The sequence below is a fragment of the Cynocephalus volans genome, chromosome 1 (genome assembly GCF_027409185.1).
Source record: "Cynocephalus volans isolate mCynVol1 chromosome 1, mCynVol1.pri, whole genome shotgun sequence".
NCBI classification, from domain to species: domain Eukaryota; kingdom Metazoa; phylum Chordata; class Mammalia; order Dermoptera; family Cynocephalidae; genus Cynocephalus; species Cynocephalus volans.
Window position 1 is genome coordinate 2,938,891 of NC_084460.1, and position 10,333 is coordinate 2,949,223.

The following is a 10,333-nucleotide window of genomic DNA, read 5'->3' on the forward strand; positions in this document are numbered from 1 at the left end:
GAGCTTGTTATGTGCCAAGTCTGTTCCAAGCCCTGTACACCCATTAACTCATGTAACCTTTTGTGATATGACATTAGGGTTACCAGATTTAGCAAAGAAAAATACAGGATGGATGCCCATGCAATATTTAGGACATACTTACACTGAGAAATTATTTGTTGCTTATCCAAAATTTGAATTTAATTGGGCATATTGTATTTTATCTGGCAGCCCCATGTATCGCCATTGTACAGGTGAAGACACTGAGCACAGAGACAGCTTGCCCAAGAACACACAGCTAGGAGTGGCAAAGTCTATTTGGCTTCAGTTCCTGTGCTCTTATCCACTGTCATACACTGCCTCTTCTAAACCTGTATCAATGGTAAGCACACACACATCCTAATAAAAACCCCTTTATTATTGTCATGATCTTTCAAAAATTAAAATCAAAGATCAAAGCTGTTATATCATTCAGAGTCTAGGCAAGAGACAAAAATCACAACAGAAATTTGAACAGGAAAAATGTAATATAAAGAATTGTTGATTATTATAAAGGGTTGTTAATTATTAAAAGGGGTAAAAGAGAACTCTAAGGGGTAGAGAGGCAGGCAACTGCAGAAAGTAGCTACTCCACCTAGGACTAAGAGAAAAGTGAACAAGGAAGGAACCTAGAAACTCACAGAAAGGAGCCCTGCAAGACTCGATTCAGCCCTGTGAGAAGAGTTCCTGGTTGTCACAGGAACATGCCACCTGCAGTCCTCATGCAAGGAAACTGTCTGGAGGGCACCCACTGCTGTGAAACGTGGCTGGGACACCTGCATGCTGACCCACTTGCCACCGCATGGAAAAACAGAAAGCTGGGTGGAGATGAAGGCCCCTCTTCCGCTTCCAGCCTTGCATTGTCCCATCCACATTCACTGTCAAAACACAACATCGAGCCAGCTGGCAAGAGTCCAGCTCCAACGTTACAAAACAGGATAAAGAAAAAGTGGGTTTGGAGCTGAAAGACAATAAATTAATAACTGGCACAGATGGAAAGTACACTTTTCATCCAAAAGATGGAAAGAAGCCCAAACCATCATCATACGAAAGGAAGTTAGATTGACTAAGAGAGGCATTTGCACCTAAGAAATGGAAGGTTTGCACAAATAGATATCTGGGAGCATAGCTATAAAATGCAGTCGGCCTCCAAGGTTAAGCAAGACAAGGTGTTATAAAGCCTATTGTGGAAAAAAAAATATGCAGAAGGCTGAGAGGTTTTCAGCTGAGGAATTGCCCCGTACAGAGTTAATATAGCTGAGAAATTCAGCCACAAAAGGATAGGTCACACTTTAGGAAGCATCCTTAGTTATTAATTTCAAAAGAATAGCAATAAGATTTACTATGCAAAGCGTTTATCCCCTGAACTCTTGACATTTCTGGAGAATCTAAGACTGATGTTTGCACAGGCAAGGGCATGGACTCGATGAACTGTGAGGACCGCATTCACTGCCAGGAGGGAGTAAGTCTAAGAGGAAGATGAATGGGGACAGTTCCCTCAGTATGAAGGAAATTAAGTCACGTGTCAGGTCTGTTACCTTTGGTTGCGAGATAGTGACTGTTTTATACAGTCTGCAGTTACTTCGTTCTCTGTAGAACCCTGACTCTCCTGTCCGCATACCATCTTCTCTAATTGCAAAGTGTCCTCTCTGATTTGCTCTCTAGACAATCATGTTTGTCCTGCAAACTGCTGACTCTCAGCCTTGCTGGGCAAGTTGAACACATCACTATTTGGAATGCCAATTTTGTCAAGGTCTTCTATATTGGAAGGATGCTTCTCCTCCTGCCTACCCTAGCAGTGGTGTCAGTATTTATGGAACACCCCCCACAAGCCTGATCATGATCTGCACCACATCAAGGCCCAAACCACTCTGTAGATATGAAAATAACTCCTGTCTACAGTCCATAACTTTGTATTCATCATCTTCTTTAAGTTTGAAATAAGGGCTACATTCTACTCCATTTTCAAATATCTAAGTGTGCCTTAGAGGTTTTTGTATTTTTATACTTCCTTAAGAGGTAGTACAGTATAGTGCCTAAAAGTGGACCACATTTCCTGGGTTCAAATCCCAGCTCTAAATTTCTCAGGTATACAAATTTAGATGAGATTTTTAACTTCTCTATGTCTCGTTTCTTTATCTAGAAATGAACATAATGATAATAATAATAGTATCTGTTTTATTGGGCTATTATATTTATGATAACTAACACACTTAATAATTATGAGTGAAAGTTTATTTATTGTAATTAATGTGCACATTAGAGACTTAGAATCAGATCATCAGCTTTGGCAATTATCCTCCTGCTCCAAAGAACTGGAAGACGCTGGACAGCAGACAGTACAGGAAAGAAGAGAAAGAAACCAGGTGGGTTCTGTGACTGCCTCCAGTCAGTAGCTTTACAGGCTGCAGTGCAGGGCAAGGACATTTAAAAGGATTACAGCAGTCTCATTAACCTGAGGAGACAGGAATGACAGTTTAGGGAGGCCAAGGTAGCTAGAATGTGCAGTTCAGAATACTGGAGAGGAGGCAGCGGCCTGAAGCAGAAGCCTCAGACAGCTGCAGAGGGGGCTCCTTAAATCTTTGGCTAAGTACTGATCTGTCTTTGTGTGGGGCAAAACCCCACAAGGCTGAGGAAATAATCATCAGAGAGAATGAGCCAAGCAATTCCAGAGCTCACAAAAGACTGGCAATAGTTTTCATTCCACCAACCAGAATGGAAAAAGCTTCTAATACACAGGGCATTGGGCAGAGTTCTTTGAAGGGCCATGTCTTTAGAGTGAAGGTTTGCTCTGGACCCACTTTATCAAGCTTAAAAGAAAGCCTCTAAAGGAATAAATATATCTGCTAGTAAAGTAACCATGTTATTTACAGGACAAAATGCAGCATTCTTTAAAGGAATACAGTGAAACACAGCACTCAACATCATACAATTCACAATGTTTACCATACAATACAAAATTACCAGGCATCCAAAGAGGCAGGAAATATAATCCATAACCAGGAGACAAATAAATCAGTAGAAATAGATTAAAAACTGAGAGACATGATAGCAGATAAGAACCTTAGAACAAGTATGATAAATATGCTAACGAACATAAAGAAAAGCGTGAGTATAATCAAGAAAGAAATGAAATATATAACAAAGACCTAAATGGAACTTCTACAGATGAACATATAATATCTGAAATAACAAATACACTGAATGGGATGAACTGCAGATTGGAAGCTGCAGAAGAAAAAGAATAGTGAGTCGAAAGGCAGAGTAACTGAAACTACCTATCTCGAAACATACAAAAAGGAAAAACTTAAACAACTAAAAGAAGAACAGAGCCTCTGTGAACTGTGGGACAGTATCACAAAGTCTAAATACATTTAATTGGCATCCAAGAAAGAAGGGAAGAGAGAAAAAATATTTGAAGGAATAGCACTCAAAAAGTTTTCAAAATAAATCCACAAATCCAAGAATCTCAACAGCCCCCATCAGTGTAAACATAATGAAAACCACACAAAGGCACACAATATCAAATTTATGAAAACAAATGATTGTATGAAAAATCTTAAAGCAACCAGAAAAAAAAAGTTGTTTAACAGAACAGAGAAAGAATGACACCCATCATCTTGTCAGAAATTACTCAAACCAGAAAACAGTGTGACAACATCTTTGAAGTGCGGAAAGGACTTTTGAAAGGTCAACTTCAATTTATCTAGCCAAGGGGAAAAAATCTTTCAGAAATGAAGGCAAACAGATTAATTAAGTGAGAAAAAGAAATAAAAGTCATCCAATTTGGAAAGAAGGAAGTAAATTATTTCTGTTTGCAGATGACATAATTTTATGTGTAGAAACACTCAGGGTTCACGCACACAAAAATAAACTGTTAGAACTTATAAATGCAGTGATATTGTAGCATACAAAATCAACATACAAAAATCAGTTGCATTTCTGTACACTAAAAACTAACTTTCCAAAAAGGAAATTAAGAAAACAATCCCACTTACAATAGCATCAAATAGCATAAAAACTTAGGAATAAACTTAACGAGGTGAAAGACTTATATACTGAAAACCATAAAACATTGATAAAAGAAATTAGAAAATACACAATAAATGGAAAAGCATCCTGTGTTCATGACTTGGAAGACTTAATATTGTTAAAATGTCTACAGTACCCAAAGTGATTTACAGATTCAATGTAATTTTTATTAAAACCCCAATGGTATTCTTTATAGAAATAGAAAAACCAAATTGAAATTCACATGGAGCCACATAGGACCCTGAATAGCCAGAACAATCTTGAGAAAGAAATACAAAGATGGAGGCATCACACTTCCTGATTTCAAAATATATTACAAAGCTACAGTAATTAAAACAGTCTGGTGTTTGCATAAAGTCAGACATACAGACAGAACAGAATAGAGAGGCCAGAAATAAAACCATGCATATACAGTCAACTGATCTTTGACAAGGGTGCCAAGAATGCACAATGGGGAAAGGATAGTTGATCCAACAAACGGTGTCGGAGAAATTGGATATCCACATGCCAAAGAATGAAATCGGACCCTTATTTTACACTATATGCAAAAATCAACTCAAATGGATCAAAGACTTACACATAAGACTTGAAACTGTAAAACTCCTAGAAAAGAACATAGGGTAAAAGCTTCATGACACTGGTCTTGAAAATGACTTCCTGAATATATCACCAAAAACATAGGAAACAAAAGCAAAAAATAGTCAAGTGGGACTATATCAAACTAAAATGCTTCTGCACAGCAAAGGAAACAATTAACAAAGTGAAAAAGCAATCTATGAAATGGAAGAAAATATTTGTAAACCAGGTATCTGATAAGGGGTTAATATCCAAAATATATAAGGAACTTCTTCAACTCAATAGCAACAAGACAAATAAACCACTTAAAAAATGGGCAAAGGAACTGAACAGACATTTCTCCAAAAAAATACATACAAATGGACAACAAGTATATGAAAAGATGCTTAACATCACTAATAAACAGGGAAATGCAAGTCAAAACCACAATGAAATATCACCTCACACTTGTTAGGATGACCATTATTTTTTTTAAAAGATAACAAGTGTGGGCAAAGATGTGTAGATGCTGGAACCCTTGTGCACTCTTGGTGGGAATGTAAAGAGTGCAGCCACTGTGAAAATGACATGGAGGTTCCTCAAAAAGTTAAAAACAGAAATAACATATGAATCAGCAATCCCACTCCTGGTTATTTGTCAAAAGAATTGAAATTAGGATCTCAAAGAGATATTAACATTCTCATGTTCATTGCAGCACTATTCAGAATAGCCAAGATGTGGAGACAACCTAAATGTCTATTGACAGATGAATGGTTAAAGATGTGCTATATACATACAATGGAATATTATTTAGCCTTAAAAAGGAAGGAAATCCTAACATATGCAACAATATGGATGAACCTTGAGGAAATTACACTAAGTGAAATTAGGCATCATCACAGAAGGACAAATACTGCATGAGAACATATATGTGAAGTATATGAAATAGTCAAATGCATAGAAGCACAGAGTGGAATGGTGGTGTCCCAGGGCTGGGGGAGGGGACAACGGGGAGCTGCTATTCAGCAGGTATAAAGTTTCAGTTATGCAAGAGGATTAAGTTCTAGAGATCTGCTGCGCAATGTTGTGTAAACGTTGTAAAGTTTAAAATGTTGTATTGTACACTTAAAACTTTGTTAAGAGGTTAGATCTTAAGTTAAATGTTCTTACCTGAATAAAAAAATTTTTTTAAGTAAAAAGTAAGCCTTTTTTCAGATGATTGAAGGCCAAAAGGACCCATCATCAACAGACCTGCACTAAATGAAATCATAAGTGAAGTTCCTCAGGCAAAAGGGAAGTAATAGCAAATGGAAATTTGGATCTGCAAAAAGAAGTGAAGAATGCTGAAGATGAAAAATGTTGGTAAACATGAAAGATACCTTTTCTCACATTTTAAAATTTCTTATGAAGATTACTGTTGAAAGCAAAAATATAAACAATGTATCTTGAAGTTTATAAAATACATAGCAGTAAAATGTATGACAACACTGACAAAAAGGAAAGAAGGAGTAAGTGGGGGTATAGTGTTGTATGTATCTTATACTACAGTTGAAGAGGTATAATATTATGTGAAGGTATATTGTGAAAAATTAAAAATGGATATTGTAAACCCTGGAGCAACTTCCTAAAAAAAATTCCTGCTTCATGGGAAACACTTGCAGTGCTGGGGGAGGGGGAGTGGCTGATCCCCCAGGGGTGCACTGGGAAGCAGCACAGGCAGCTGATCTGCCTTCCAATGGGCGGGGGCACCACACAGGGGAGACCAGTTGGTGAGACAGAACTGCCGGGAGCACAGTTTTCAGGAAAGACTCAGTCCCAGGCCAAAATTTCCACAAGGCCAGTTGTGTCTGTGGTGACCCCACATGACCTGGAAGTGACTAAAGGGCTGACAATTAAAATTTGGTCCCTACAAAAAGTTTTTCCTAGTCTGAGAAAAACAGTAAGGCAGCAATTCATCTTAGGCACAGAATCCAAGTTCCAGTCCCTGCAGGAAGTTCACCGGAGTCCAGGAATTAACCATAGCAAATTAGTTTCAGTGCAGTGCTAAAGTGATGGTGGGTGCTGTTAATCCATCACAAAATGGAAAAACAACACAGACCAGAGATGAAGTTCTGATATTGATCAGTAAAGGTCTAACATCACCAAAGAGCACCTATAAAACCTGGAAGAGGTATCTGTCTCACCAAACGCATAGGCATCAATGTAAAGACACAAAGATCAAGAAAGAATAGAGAAATATACCACCACCAAAAGAAATCAACAAAGTGCCAGCAATGGACCCAGAAAAACAGCAGACTTATAAAATGTCTGACAGAGAATTCAAAACATTCCTCTTAGAGATGTTCAGGGAATTATAAGAAAATACAGACAGAAAAGTAAATGATATTTGGAAAACAATCCAGGAGCAAAACAAGAAACTTGACAAAGAAATACAATCAATTAAAAAAATCAAATAGAAATTCTAGAAATAAAGACTACATTAACTGAACTGAAAAACTTGATAGAAACCTCCAGTAGTAGACTTGATCAAACAGAAGAAAGAATCAATGGACTCAAAGACAGAACATGAAATTATGCAAATTAGAGGAGCAAAAAGAAAAAAAGAATAAGGAAAAATGAAACAGAATTGCAGAAATTATGGGATACTTTCAAGTGAAATAACCTCTGCATAATTGGTATACCTGAAGTAAGGAAGAGAAATGATACTTAAGAAAATAATGGCCTAATACTTCCCAAGTTTGGAGAAAGATATCCAGCTATAGTAAATGAAACAGTATGGTGCAGGCATAAAAAGACAAATTTTCCAGCATCCAGGAACAGAAAGCTCAGAGATCACCAGTTAAATTCAGTCCAAAGAGAAACATCTCCAAGGAACATCATAAAAAAATTATCAAAAAACAAAGACAAAGAAGGAACACTGAAAGCAGCAAGAGAAAAGAAACATTAGTGAAAAAATTGAAGAGGACACAAATAAATGGAAAGATAGCCTGTGTTAATGGATTGGAAGAATTAACATCATCAGAATGTTCATATTGTACATCTTCCCAAAGCAATTTACTGATTCAATGCAGCCCCTATCAAAATACCAATGACATTCTTCACAGAATAGAAAAAATGATCTTGAAATTTATATGGAACCACAAAAGACCCCATATAGCTGAAGCAATCTTAAAAAGAACAAACTTGGATGCATCACAGCACCTGACTTCAAAATATACAATAAAGCTATAATAACCAAAACAGTATGGTAATGGGATAAAAGTAAACAAATTATCCAGCACTTTATTATGCTAACACACACACACACACACACACACCACACACACACACAAAGAAAACCAGACAAATTGACCAGTGGAATAGAATAGAGAGCCCAGAAATAAACCCACACATTCACAGCCAACTCATTTTCAACAAACAAAGAGTGCCAAAAATATACACTGGGAAAAGGACAGGCTATTCAATAAACGGTGCTGGGAAAACTAGATATCCATATCCAGAAGACTGAAACTAGGCCCCTATCTCTTACCATACACAGAAATCAACTCAAAATTGATAAAAGACCTAAATTTAAGACCTGAAACTGTGAAACTACAAGAAGAAAACACAGGGAAATCAGTACACAAGGGACTTCCAATCAAGATGGTGGAATAGACGGTTGCCAGTGTCACCCTGTCCCACAATCAACCAATTTACAACTATTAAAAAACAACAACAGTCAAGCTTGGGCCACTAGAGCTCAGGGGAAGAGGAGCAGAGACCTACGGATTTCATGGCAGGAGAAGCCATGAAAGAAAGAAAGGACTGCTCCCACCATTTTAAGCCCCAACCACTTCAAGACTGGCCCTGGTGAGCACACAGAGCAAGAACTAGCAAAAGCTGCAGCTGTGGTTTTTGTGTGAAGTTACTTGGAGGCTGCAGGGGAGAGGAGGGCCTTGGTGGCCCCCAGGCCAGCAAGACAACTAACAGGGTTCCCGTGGACCCACATAGGAGCCAGGAACTACAACAACTGAGAAAAGGAGCCGCTCAGAGGCCAGTGAATCACTTCAAGGGACCTGCACATGGCCCGTCCTATGGGAAGTGTTTGGAGCATGGGTGGTGGGGGAGATGGGCCCACTGGGGGAACACTGGGGCACAGCATTGACAGCTGATCTGCCCCCAATCAGCACAGGACTACTCAGTGGAGACTGGTCAGGAGTATAGAATTGCAGGGAGTGCAGTTTGCTGAAAAGACTCAGGCCCAGACCAGAGTTTCTACACAACCCAGGTGTACCAGACCTCACAAGACCCGGAAGTACATATAAGGTCAACCATTAAAACCTGAGCTGCACAAAAAGCCTTCCCCAGGGAATCAGTAGCAAAGCAGCAATTTAGCTCAACTACAAGGCTCAAGTGCTGGTCCCCACAGGAAGTTCCTCCACTTTAGAAGTAACCAAAGAACATCAAATTAATTCCAGTGCAGAGTTTAAGTGGCGAGAACAGCAAATAATCCAACACAGAACTGAAAAAAAACAAAAAACCCACAGATCAGAGACAAAGTTCTGATATTAACAAACAAAGGTCTAATACCACCAAAGAACACCTATAAAACGCACAAGGACCAGAAGCCCACCAGGATCCTAAGCCAGGGTGGAAGGGGTGTGAGTGCCTCAACCGTGACCCCCCGACATCTGCATCCAGCCCAGCAACGACCACCAGACTGCTGCCAGAAGCTCTCTGGGCTCCCAAATTGGGCCTGGTGGGGAGCCAAGGGCCTCAGCCATGCCACCCCAAAGTCCACATCCAGCCCAGCCACAACTGAGCCACCACTGGAAGACCCCTGGGCTCCCCTGCTGGAATGGGGGCGGGTGCCACAGGCCTTCACCACACCCCCCTCTATCCTCCTCCTCCCACCCTCTCCTCCTCCCCTGCTCTGCAACAACATCTTAGAATGTAAAATAATAAGAAGAAATAAATTTTTTAAAGAAGGAATGAAATTGCTACAAGTATAAATTTTGATGACCTAATGAATGAATTTGCAGAAAAGCAAGCCAGAAAAATCTTATGATCAATTGAGGTATCACATTAATAAAGTATTATTTGTTATATTATACAAAGGTATGACACCAAAAATATTGTTGCAATTAGTAAGTGTGTATTGTTCTTCATGTATCACAATTATCCCTATTGTGTTTTATAAATAATAAAATATTTTTAAAGGAAAAAAAATACAGTACAAGAAATGGGAGCGGGCAGTGCTCTTTTGAACAAGACTGTAAAGGCACAGGCAACTAAAGCAAAAATAGGCAAATGAAACTACGTCAAACTAAAAAGCTTCTGCACAGCAACAGACATAATCAACAAAGTGAGGAGAAAAACTACAGAATAGAAGAAAGTTCTTACAAACTTCACATCAAACAAAGGGCTAATATCCAGAATATATAATTCAAACAACTCAACAGCAAAAAAAAAAAAAAAAAAAAAAAAAAACCCAAAAACCAAATAACCCAATTTAAAAATGGGCAAAGGACCTGAAGAGACATCTCAAAAGAAGACATGCAAATGACCAACAGGCACATGAAAAAATGTTCAGCATCACTAATCATCAGGGAAATGCTAACTAAAACTACAATGAGATACCATCTTATTCCAGTTAGAAAGGCTATGATCAGAAAGGCAGAAAATAACAAATGCTGGTGAGGACGCAGAGAAAAGGGAATCCTCTTACATTGTTGATACAGTCATGGTG